Below are 5,387 nucleotides of genomic sequence, written 5' to 3' on the forward strand. Positions count from 1 at the left end.
ATTTGTAGCCTTTATAATATTGTTTACAATAAACTGGTAGCTGCAATTAACATGTTTTCCTGGATTCTGTGAGTCCTTATAGCAAATTATCAAACCTGAGGAGTGTGTCCCGGGAACCCCCAATCTGTAGCCAGGTCAGACAGAAGTGTGGGCAAAGTGGTAGGTCAATCATTACTTGTGATTGGCATCTGAAGTGAGGGGGGCAGTCTTTTGGGACTGGGCCCTTACCCTGTGTGATCTGGACTAACTCCGGGTAATTAGTGTCAGGCTTCAATTGCCGTGTAGGGCACCTCGTTGGTGTCCACAGAGCTAGAGAATTGCTTGGTGTGGAAAATCTGCACCTTGGCCAGAAGTAAAATGTGGGTGAAAAGCAGATCACAGCAGTAGTACCATTGGTGAACCCTCAGATTGTGCTCAGATTTCTGCCACTTTGGACAAAGCCATAACAAGCACCTATTTTTTTAATCCTTCAGAAGAATCTGGATATGACAAAGAGATCACAGGGCTCCGGCATGAAACTCCTAGTGAGCCAATAAGCCTCTTCCAGCAACAGTTGTAAACAGCCCTGGGGACTGCCAGGCTCCGGGGGGAGGAATTGAACTTTTAGAAGAGAGAGAATGTCTCTAAACAGAAATAATGCCCTGATAGATTCACCTGGACGCTCCCTGCTTTCTGCTGTGCCATAGAGCTTCTCCCTGAGCATTAGTCTCTGTCCCCTGATGCAGCCACCCTCCTGCTAAGCCTCCATCACAACCCACGTGTTAGCCCAGGGGACTCCACCGCTCCATCCAGGCAGGTTAGTCTGCCACTTGCAGGGTGAGATGTCCCTTTGGAACAGGGCAGAGGGAGTTTGGCTCTGGGGAGAGAGTCGCCTTTGATCCTAGAAATGGAGGGAATACACACAGATCACTTGTTCCTAATTTTGGGGGGAGGTTGTAGACTCCCTCAAGCTAGAGATTCATCCCCTCCCCACCCCCGGAAAAACCTGTGTGTCTTTCTGTATAAATTCGGCAAAAATTCAGAGTATGCACAGAATTCCTGAAGATGCTGTGCACGGCACACAATGCCTAGGTTAACAACCCCGGCCCCAGGTACATTGCACTCCATTTCTTACTGACGCTTACCCACCCCTTGTCATCAGTTCGACACAGCAAATTTCTCTGTGATTCATTAACTCTTCCTTCCTTGCATCACTGACCTTGTGCCTGCTGTTCCAAAGGCTGGCGGTCACGTGCCTCCTTCTTCCTCTGGCTATCCTGTTGGGCAAGATAAACTCACTTCCCAGCCTGCAGGCGCCTCTTGCCTGGCGTGAAATGCCCACTGACCAGCTCCACTGACAAGAACCATTCTTCATGCTGCTGCTCCCACCCTGACCTGCTTTCCTAGCCTCCCGTGCAAGCCTCTGTCTCAGAAAGAGCCTTTTCCCTCCAGCCCTTCGCCATCTGTATCAGTCTTCTGGAACATTCCTGAAAGCTGTAAATCTTTCAAGTAAACTAGATTTTCCTTTCTGGCTCTTGCTTGTAAATTTGGTGGCTTTGTTGTTCCTAAATTTAACAAAGGAAGTTTGGCGACAAATGCCACACAAATGTCAAATTCATGGCCAAGGAGGCTCTCCGCTGGTATTTGTTTGTGCTGCCCCCTACTGGTTAGAAAAGTAGTACTAAATAAACCTGATGGCCGGTTAGTCGTTCTTAGCCAAAATGCTCACCATTTTACCTTGATTTTTAAACTGAGTCTTAGAAAGTAATCCTTATTTACAAAGGCAGAGTGAGCTATTTTAATGCCTTGTAATGTCCATTAAACATTCTTGCCCTTTAACCCAGAAATTTCCTTCCCAGGAATCTGCTCCCCTGCCAAGACATAGTAAGAAATGTAAATGAGAGATTATCTCCGAAGATGGCCATCTTGCTCTTGATGGTGTGAAGAATCAGAACAAAGTTACATGTCTGACAACGGGTGATGTGACACAGTCATAGGATGGGATATTGTGATTGCCTTAAAAATGACGTGAATGACTAATTGTTAATGATATGAAGAAATATTTAGAACATGTTAAGTAAGCAGGACGCAAAACTATGAGCACTGTACAATCTCAACTAAATGTGCATAAGTGGTACAATTAGGCTATCTTTCACATTCATATGCTTCCCAATTTTCCTGTGAGCGTGTGATATTTGTAAAATCGAGAAAAAATCATAAATCTTATTTTTGCAAGGTGGAAAGCACACAGGCTTTTGAATCAAATGACCCGATTTATATCTGACTCTGTGTCCTTGGCCGAGTGACTCAATCTCTGTAGACCTGTTCCCTCAGCAGTTAAGTGGAGGTCATGACGGTGCCTGTGTCGCAGAATTATTGTAAAACTTGAACGTGCATTGCAAACCTTCCTAAACAATCATTGTCTTCCCTTCGTGCCACCCATATGTTTACTTTTGCACAATTAGCCACCTCTAGAAGTTCAAATCCTCTTTCCTTTGTCTTATCATCTCCCCATAGCTTACCACCCTTTTTAAAAATGGTATGTAAAGGGACACCTGGTTGGCTTGCTTGAGTGAGCATCTGACTCTTGATTTCAGCTCAGGTCATGATCCCTGGGTCGTGCGATCATCCGTGGAGCCTCCTTAAGATTCTTTCTCTCTCTCTGTCTCTATCTTTCTCTCTCTCTCTCTCCCTCTACCCCTCTCCCCTGCCTGTGTTCTCTCTCTCTCTTAAAAAAAGGGGGGGGGGTATATAAGCTCCTATGCTTAACCACTTTTTGGGGTTTTCATTCTTTTCTGTGAGTCCTCACACCCCTGTGCATACAAAATAAACCTTTTTTCCTGTTAATCTGTCTTTTGTCAGTTTAATTCACAGTCCCCAGATAATAAACCTAATAAGATAGAGGAAAATATTGTCCTCCCCTACACCACCCACATTTGCTAACCTGTTAGTAGTGGCAGGAATAACGTGGTTCCTGCAACCTGTGCTATGTGCCCAGTTGAAGTCTCTCTTTGTTGTCCCTTTTGGCTGTTCAGACCACCCACCACCTTGCATGTGTTAAAAGATAAAGTGGGGCCTATTAAAAATTTTAAGAGTTTATTTGAGCAAAATCAACTCAAATCAGCCAGCATCTAATCCAGCAGATAGAAAAGGGTTCCAAGGAGCTATATGAAATGGAGAAACTTTTATAGGCAGAAGGAAGCAGGACTACAGAAATTACACTAGGCCAAAAAAAAAAAAAAAAAGTGGATTGGTTATTGCAAGGTTACTTTGCTCTAGGAGATTTCAGGGGTCTGTCAGGCAGAGCACTAGTACTGACCAGGAGATTCCTGATTGACTCGTTTAGGATTCCATTTCTGGGTAGAGCTGAAACTATAATAAGTTAAGTCTTGGTTTGGTCATGGGGGAGGCACTTGGCATAAGAAACTCCATTTTGGGCCGGCTGTCTTGTTTTTAATATTTGAAAGGGGCTTTCAAATATTCGAAAGAGGCAGGATTGTGGAACTCTTACAGTCCATCTCAAGCAACCAAGAAATTCTTGAAATAGATAGAGGATCCTGTAGGGGTCAAGACTTGAATTCTTACATTCTTATATACTTTTCGCACAAAGGCAGGGGATCTCGAATAACACTCACTGATAATGAGAGCCCCTTTCTAATATCCATTGTACGTGTTGCTAACTTCATCAGTGAAAACCCACTTCTGACACTTAGCTTGTTAATTGGCAAAATAAATAAATAAATAAATAAATTTGGTGTTTCTCAGAGGTAAAGATAACTGAAGCACTTAAAATGACCCCTTCGGGAATTAGACTTTTCTCACACAACACGAGCTGACCACTCTTGGAGCAAGGATGCCTGATCAGAGGCATCTGCCTCTGGGGTGCTGCCCTGGGGTGTCACTTCAGATAATATACATAAGTATCACACGGTCTATGCTGAAGTGATGCAGAATAAATCACAGACATAACACCTGTAAAGCGATACTGATAGTCCCTGACACATGTAAGCACACAACACTTAGTGACTATTAAATCTGGTATAAAAATTCTAGTTAACACCATATTCTGAACTTTGCATTTTCTACATGTACTCCCTTATAGATTTTGAACAAGGTGCTCCATTTTCCCTTCCTTCCTTCCTTCCTTCCTTCCTTCTTTTCTTTTCTTTTCTCTTCTTTTCTTTCTTTCTTTCTTTCTTTCTTTCTTTCTTTCTTTCTTTCTTCTTTCTTTTCTTTTAATGAATTCATATTCCCCCATTGCTTTCTGAAGCGTGGCCATGTTTAATGGGGAGGTAAGGCTGTATGGTAAGGGTCTCCAGTCAGAACACTGAAAGAGTCAACGCTGCACCCAAGGTTCCCAGGCAGAAAGTCTATTCCCCACCCCACCCCCACTCCTTCCAGATCTCACTGCACCTCAGGAATCTCATAAAAAGGCCTCCTTTGGTATTCTGAGAGCTCTCCATTCAGGGCGGTTTTATCAGAGAAATTAAACCAGAAAGCATTCAGCTCAGATAACAGGATTAATTAACATTCTTCTCATTCTGCAAACAACCCATCTGGGAGTAAGAGTGCCACTGCAGTCTTACTGAGGTAGGACAGGGGCAGTCTTGGAGCTGCAGGAAGCTGGCCTGGTCGGGGATTTCCTGAGGTTGGCTCTGCGGCCGCCTAGGCTTTTCTAGGAATGGTGTGTTATAGCACAACTCCCCTTTGTTCTCATGGGGCCATTTTTTTCCTCCTGTCCATCCCCCCAGGTTTTCAGCTTTGTATTTCCAGGTTGGTTGGTAGGCTGAACCTGGCCCTCCGTGAGAACGATCTCAGTAATGGCAGGAGCTAACATTTGTGGTGCCTTCCCTGTGGTCCGCACAAGGCTGAGAACTTGGAAATTCGTGAACTCCAACGGCCTTCCTGAGGGCGTGGCCTCAGCTCTCCCCGCCTGCCCACCTTGAGTCTGTGGCACCCTCCCAAAAGATGTGCCTCATCAAGGATTCACGAGCGATGGTCTTTCCACTGAAGACCTCAGGCAAAGAGGGGCGCGCAGTCTTGGAATCACCGTGCGCACCGCCAGTAGTAACTTAGACGATTTTCCATTCTCTTTCTCCTCCCACCCCCACCCCACCCCCAAATTTCTTTCCTCTTCCAGTTGTCTCTTTATTTCTCCTCTTTCTCTTCCCCACCTTCAGCCTCTGTAATTCCCTCGATTTTCCAGAGCCGTTAAGCACTAGCGCTCGCCCTGCAAAGCCCCACTGGCATCGCAGCTCACAAAGCCACTCAGTCCCCACAGCCCAAGGACTGAGCCTCCAGCCCTTCCCTTGTGTGTGTGTATGGGGGGTTGGGGGCATCTCAGCCGCATTAGCTGGTACAATCTTCACAACATTCTAGAGAGGTAAGAACTCAGGAGTGTTATCGTC

The sequence above is a fragment of the Panthera onca genome, chromosome D1 (genome assembly GCF_046562875.1).
Source record: "Panthera onca isolate mPanOnc1 chromosome D1, mPanOnc1 haplotype 2, whole genome shotgun sequence".
Taxonomy (NCBI): domain Eukaryota; kingdom Metazoa; phylum Chordata; class Mammalia; order Carnivora; family Felidae; genus Panthera; species Panthera onca.